This window comes from Sminthopsis crassicaudata, chromosome 1 (genome assembly GCF_048593235.1).
Source record: "Sminthopsis crassicaudata isolate SCR6 chromosome 1, ASM4859323v1, whole genome shotgun sequence".
NCBI lineage: Eukaryota > Metazoa > Chordata > Mammalia > Dasyuromorphia > Dasyuridae > Sminthopsis > Sminthopsis crassicaudata.
The window spans coordinates 494188514-494195695 of record NC_133617.1 but is presented as its reverse complement, the minus strand read 5'-3'; the positions used below and the strand labels follow the sequence as shown (position 1 = coordinate 494195695).

Sequence of the window (7182 nt, the reverse complement as noted above, 5' to 3'; positions counted from 1 at the left end):
CATCAGTTCTTGTAAGTCTCTCCAAGCCTCTCTTTATTCATCCTATTGGTCATTTCTTACAGAACAATAATATTTCATAATATTCATATACCACAATTTACTCAGCCATTCTCCAACTGATAGGCATCCATTCAGTTTTCAGTTTCTAGCCACTACAAAAAGGGCTGCCACAAACATTTTTGCATATATGGTCCCTTTCCCTTCTTTAGTATCTTTTTTGGGATATAAACCCAGTAGTAGCACTGCTGGATCACAAAGTATGCACAGTTTGATAACTTTTTGAGCATAGTTCCAAATTGCTCTCCAGAATGGTTGGATCTGTTCACAGTTCCACCAACAATGTATCAGTGTCCCAGTTTTCCCACATCGCTTCCAACATTTATCATTATCTTTTCTGACCCGGCCTGCGGGTCTCGAACTAGGGACGGCTGAAGTCACACATCAGTCTGTAAGCCGGAGGCTGGGGGAGGCGTTTGCCTGGGGATGGGCTGAAAAGAAAGAATGGAAACCACTCTGTGTAGTGACAGAATAGCTCGTTTATTGAAGCAAAGTAAAGGGTTTTTATAGGTTGTGGAGCGAATGCCACGTAGCAAAGAAAATTTCCATAGAACAAAAGATATAACATTTGTTGACCATATATCAGAAAGTCAAGGCAATATGTGACGGTTTGCGGTTGGAACATTCGTCATGTTTTTGACAGTTAATGCCTGGGTCAGAGAAACCTTGGGGCAGGAAGTTCTCACACAATCAGGACATTCCTCTGGGGCCAAGACTCTTGTCTAATCTTAAAAGGGTTTGCAGATGTCTGGGTGAAGGGCCTTGGCATGTCCCCCTTTTTATTTGTAAGGTGACAGGCCTGTCTTAGGCTATGTGACCTGCCTCCGGCTGTGGGGAGTGAGCATTTGATCTATGTCAATAGCATGCCACCAAATGCTGTCTTAGGTCATTGGGGTCAACCACACCAACTCAGGGGTATATTATACCAGATTCTATCTTAAGTGGGTGGGAAACAGACCTCTCGAGGTTGCCCGTCATGGCAATTGCGTGGTCTTACTGCCATGGTTCTGAAAATAATAAGTCAAACCTCAAATCATCCACCACCCGGGGTCACACTAATCCCGTCATGGGCTCAGTCACAGCTTACATAAGAAATGGGGTAGGACATGATTGAGACCAAGTCTTGGAAAGACACCAGGGAAAAATGGGGGAGGTGTCAGTAATAGATATTTTATCTAATAGTGAGGCTTCAATACTGCTATCAAGATTTTACATGCACAGTTCATCAGTTGCTTTTCAATGTCTGTCTCAGCTTGTTCTCTGCATTCAGTTGGGAAGTCCACACCCTCGGAGTCCACCAGTCCTTTAATTCTGGTATGTTGAGTCCACTCTCTTTCCTATGTAGCACTGCTGTATCTGGATCTGGATCAGTCCTTTCCAGCTCAGGGTCAGCTTGTCCTCCTTCCATGTCTGAACCAGGACCCCATCTCCAAGCTAGAACTCATGCACTGTTGAAATCCTAAGGGAGGAATCTGAGCAATAAGCCTGTTTAGTTGCAAAGTTTTCAGATGTTACAGTAAAGACATAACATATTTCCTTAAAAACAAATCCTTGGTTTCAAATATTGGATACAAGGAAGAATTTTGAATCCCTTTTGGATAAGGGTGACCATACAATAATTCATAAGGTGACAATTCCACATCTCTTCAGGGGTTTTGTTTTAATTCTTAATAAGGCAAGGGGAAGGCACTTGGTCCAGGGCAATTGTGTCTCTAATGCCAATTCAGTCAGTTGCTGTTTAATTTCCTTATCCACCCTTTCCACTTTACATGATGAGGGAGGATGCTATAGCTTGGGCCACAGATTGGAGGATCTTAGCTGTGAAACAGGTGCTTTGGCCTAAATCTGCCTGCTCCACCATCTCCTCTGTACTTACAGATTCCTCTTCTCCAGGCTGCTTTGCTTCCTCATCTGCAAAGCAGTTTCTCCTTATCTCAAATGAATTTCCTCTTTGGTGCCCCTGCACATGAATCACTGCAGCATTCTTAGGTAACATAAGATTAGTCAAAATTTCAGTGACCAATGCCCTGTGTGCCAATCCCTTTCCTTTACTGTTTACCATTCCCCTTTCTTCCCATATTTCCCAAATATATGAACAATTCCCCAAGCATATTTTGAATCAGTCCTTCAAGCAATCTTAGGGCTTGATTTACTGCATATAATTGACAAATTTTGAGCTGACCACTCTTTTGGCAAGAATCCAGCTTGAACCAGAGTCAAATTTTCCCATTAACAATAGCATAACCATTTTTCCTTTTCCCATTAACTATTTGTGAAGAACCATCTATGAACTATTCAGTGCCTTTCAACAAAGGAACTTCCTACAAATCTTCCCTAACCTTAGTTTGGTAATCAATCACATTTGGACAATCATGTTCAAGGTACACATGTTCCCCAGGGGAAGAGGATAAGAACATGGCTGGATTAAAGTTATGATCTGGTGAGAGTGCCAAATCATCTCTTTCCAATAGTATTGCTTCATATTTTAAAATCCTTGAATCAATTAGCCACCTCCTGGCCTCTTTGATTCAGAATTGATTGAACCTGGTGCAGGACATTCACTATTAAACTATTCCCAAAGGTTAATTTCTGACTTTTCTTGTACCAAAAGTGCTGTGGCTGATAACACTCCTAAAGCCACATTGTTTACTGTATTTATATTTTACCTCATGTTTCACAAATTGAAATTTGTTTTAAGAAATTCTCAATCCCTGTGCTCCTAAATAATTTAACAAACTGATAGTGACTTGGACAAGGTCACTTTTTTTTTTTTTCTGTCACAAAAAGATCATCTACATTTTGTAAGACTTTTAACAATAAGAAATTTATCCCAGAATGTTCACACAATTCTTATATACCCAAGTAGATATTTTATAAGTTGAACATTGTACCAATTATTTTGTTTTTAAAATACCCAATACACAGAAAAATCCCAAATTACATATTGCCATAACAAAAACATTTTCAAAAGGACAAAGGCAAGAACTATTATACTTGGAGTCCCTGTAAATAATTGGCATCAATACAATTAATTAAAACTTCTATTTTCACATAAAGGAATCTGAAAAATTCTTAAAAACATCAATTAAACATTTTTTTTTATAAATAACCCTTTCAGACTATATATCACATTTCTGATCATATTCTTTAAACACAAAAACCATTATGTATTTTAGAAACAAATGTTCACTCAATTAACATCTTGTAAGAGTGGCTTGACCCTTTATCAGTTTGCTTTTTTTTTTTTTTTTTTTTTTTTCCTTCTTGGTTGGAGGCTCTCATTCCATGGGATGGGTCTGCTGTGCTGACAATCAAAGCTGATCTAGGGTCCCAGAAGCAAGTCAATATCTGAAATTTGACCCAAAATCTAGAACAAAACATAAATCTAACAAATAAAGGTTAGAACAGTCTATGATAGAAAAACTGGTCCAGAGGACTGCTGCAAAAACAGGCCAAAACAGATTGGCCAGCAGCTTCCTATGTGAAAAAAAAAAATGATTAAAAACTTTAAAACAAAACATTTGTGTTTTCTAACAGTAGCAGACAGATGACCAGACTAAATGCTTATTTGCCCAAGCATTTAGGATACAATGATTGCATATAAAAAGGTGGAGCTTTACAACTCCCCAAAAAGCATTAACTAATTAACTTTAAGTTCAAGAAAATTTTCATTCCCAATAATAAATTCCATTCATCAGATTTCTAATAAATTCCATTCATCAGATTTCTGATAAATTCTAAACATTTGTCATAACCTTATATTGATAACAGTAAGGACTTTGTCTCAATAATTTCACAACTTAAACAATTATCATATTCAAATAGATGTTTCATAAATGAGCATTTTGCTTTTAAAATACTCAATACATAGTAAAATATCCCAAATTGCATATTGTCCTTAACAGAAACACTTTCAAAAAAAAAAAAAAAAAAAAAAAACAAACCCAGAAAAAACCTATTACTTTAGAGGCTCTTTAAATAATCTCATAATGACCCAATATAATCTTTAAACTTTAAATGTTTTAAACTTATACAAAATGTCCAAATACTACATACAAGAATTCAAGAAGTTCTTAAAGTAGCCATTAAACTTTTAATATGGATCACATTTATGACCATATTGCACATTTTGTATCAAGAAACAAATATTCAATCAATTAACCTAAACTTGATCCAGGCACTTTAAAGCACTCTTTTGTTGCTACAGTAGCAACTTGAGGAAAATAAGGCAGGAAACACCTGGGGGGGAGGGGAGGAAAGTATTCCATGTGCTCACCCTTCCCCTATTCAAAAACACTTTTTCCCTTTCATCCTTCCATTAAAAACTTTTCTCTTTCCTTCTTGCAACATACCTTGCTCATCCTTCTTCCTTCAAAACCTGTAAAATTCACACTGTATAGCCTATAACCCGAATCAAACCCAAACAAATTTTTCCTTTCTGAGGGTTGGCCTAACTGCAATTAGCAAATCTCTCTTTTTTAGCAGTAAATCCATCAATATTCAAACAAATTCCAAGATCTTATACTCAGAATAAACAATCTAATATGCAAAAGGACATTAGCCAAATTTTAATTCCCATAATCAAATGTTTTTTTTTTTTTTTTCTGCTGCTAGAGTTTTGATCAGATAAGGGCCTTTACTCTAGCAGGCTCTAAAGACTGCTTTAAGGGAAAAAAAAACTTTCTAGTTTAAAATAGTCAAGTTTTTTCTTTTACTTACAAATTAGCACAACAGGTTAAAAAGTTTAAAATCACAAACAGTTTTTATATTAAGTAACATTAAAATAATCAATTCCCAAATTTCTTAATCATTGTTTTTAAAACTTAACAAAGCTCTTAAATCACCAAAGCAAACTAGAGGCTTTTCCTAGGACCCCCGCTGCCAGAGAGAAGTTTGTTTCACCTTGAACATTCTTCCCTCCCAGAATCCAGAGTTTCTCTAAACTTCCAAGCCCATTTTAATGCATTTCTCTGCCTTCACAGGGAATGCCTAGATATTCCATGATTTAAGACCACTCTGAAAGAATTACTATTCTGAATGAATTCCAATTTCCACAATTCAGCCTGTTATTTTTCTAAAGCCTGTAACACAGAGGCTGAATTCTTATCTCTTATGAGCTTGCTAACTTTTAACACAGAACAAAAAATTCAAAGCAGACAAACATACACAGACAGACACAGAGCTCTATTTTTCTTAACTTTTAAGCCTCTTTCTCTAAAGCTTTCTTTTAAGATCTTTCCTTTTAACCTTAATTCCTCGTTCCCTAAAACTCTCTTTAAGATCTTTAACGAAAGTCTGTTCTTTAGAAAGGTGGGAGCCCATGATTGCGACGGATTGGTTCACTTACCCTGTATGTGAAGATTCTCTTCGGGGTCCTTAGACGGGGGCCTGGCCAGGCGGTTCATCTCTCCTTCTCTTCGTCAATCCGTCGGGCTGATATGGATCTTCAGGACCCTGTTCCGGCGCCAATTTGACCCGGCCTGCGGGTCTCGAACTAGGGACGGCTGAAGTCACACATCAGTCTGTAAGCCGGAGGCTGGGAGAGGCGTTTGCCTGGGGATGGGCTGAAAAGAAAGAATGGAAACCACTCTGTGTGGTGACAGAATAGCTCGTTTATTGAAGCAAAGTAAAGGGTTTTTATAGGTTGTGGAGCGAATGCCACGTAGCAAAGAAAATTTTCATAGAACAAAAGATATAACATTTGTTGACCATATATCAGAAAGTCAAGGCAATATGTGACGGTTTGCGGTTGGAACATTCGTCATGTTTTTGACAGTTAATGCCTGGGTCAGAGAAACCTTGGGGCAGGAAGTTCTCACACAATCAGGACATTCCTCTGGGGCCAAGACTCTTGTCTAATCTTAAAAGGGTTTGCAGATGTCTGGGTGAAGGGCCTTGGCACTTTTCCTGTCATCTTAGTCAATCTGACAGGTGTGTAGTAGTTTCTGAGTTGCCTTAATTTGCATTTCTCATCAATAGTGATTTGGAACACCCTTTCATATAAGTAGAAATAGATTCAATTTCATCATCTGAAAGTTGTCTGTTTATATACTTTGATCATTTATCAGTTGAAGAATGGCTTGATTTCTTATTAATTAGGGCCAATTCTTTATATATTTTAGAAAGGAGGCCTTTATCAGAACCTTTGACTTTAAAAATGTTTTCCTAGTTTATTGCTTCCATTCTAATCTTGTTTGCATTAGTTTTGTTTGTACAAAAGCTTTTTAACTTGATATAATCAAAATTTTCTATTTTGTGATCAATAATGATCTCTAGTTCTTCTTTGGTCACAAATTCCTTCCTACCTCCTCCACAAGACTGAGAGGAAAACTATTTTATGTTCTTCTAATTTATTTATAATCTCATTCTTTATGCCTAAATCATGAACCCATTTTGATCTTATCTTGGTAAGTGTTGTTAAGTGTGGATCCATGCCTAGTTTCTGTCATACTAATTTCCAGTTTTCCCAACAGTTTTTCTCAAATAGTGAGTTTTTATACCAAAGTCTGGGATCTCTGGGTTTGTCAAACACTAGATTGCTATAGTTATTGACGATTTTGTCCTTAAATCTAACTTATTCCACTGATCAACTAATTTATTTCTTACCTAATACCAAATAAACCACTGCTTTATAATATAGATTTAGATCAGGTATAGCTAAGTCACCTTCATTTTTTTTGTTGTTGTTTGTTTTTTCATTAATTCCCTTGAAATTCTTGACCTTTTGTTCATTCATATTAATTTTGTTGTTATTTTTTGTAGATTATTAAAACAGTTTCTTGGTAGTCTGATTGGTATAGCACTAAATAAATAGATTAGTTTAGGGAGTATTGTCATTTTTATTATATTCACTAAGCCTATCTAAGAGCATTTAATAATTTTCCAATTATTTAAATCTGACTTTATTTGTGTGGAAAGTGTTTTGTAATTTTGCTCATATAATTATTGAATTTCCTTTGGCAGATAGATTCACAAATATTGTATGCTATTGACAGTTATTTTCAATGGAATTTGTCTTGCTGTTCGATTTTGTTGTTGATATATAAAAATGGTGAGGATTTTGTGGATTTATTTTATATCCTGCAACTTTGCTAAAATTGTGGATTAGTTCTAATAGCTTTTTAG

General features: G+C 36.2%; 1 long non-coding RNA gene across 1 annotated transcript; it reads right to left on the bottom strand.

Annotated features, from left to right (window-relative positions):
• Nucleotides 1–518: 518 nt before the first annotated feature.
• Nucleotides 519–5748, bottom strand: LOC141550606 (uncharacterized). Its single transcript, XR_012484644.1, has 2 exons — nucleotides 5405–5748; nucleotides 519–1529 (listed from the first exon to the last, which is right to left on the bottom strand). It is a non-coding gene; the product is annotated as an uncharacterized LOC141550606 (long non-coding RNA).
• Nucleotides 5749–7182: the final 1434 nt, after the last annotated feature.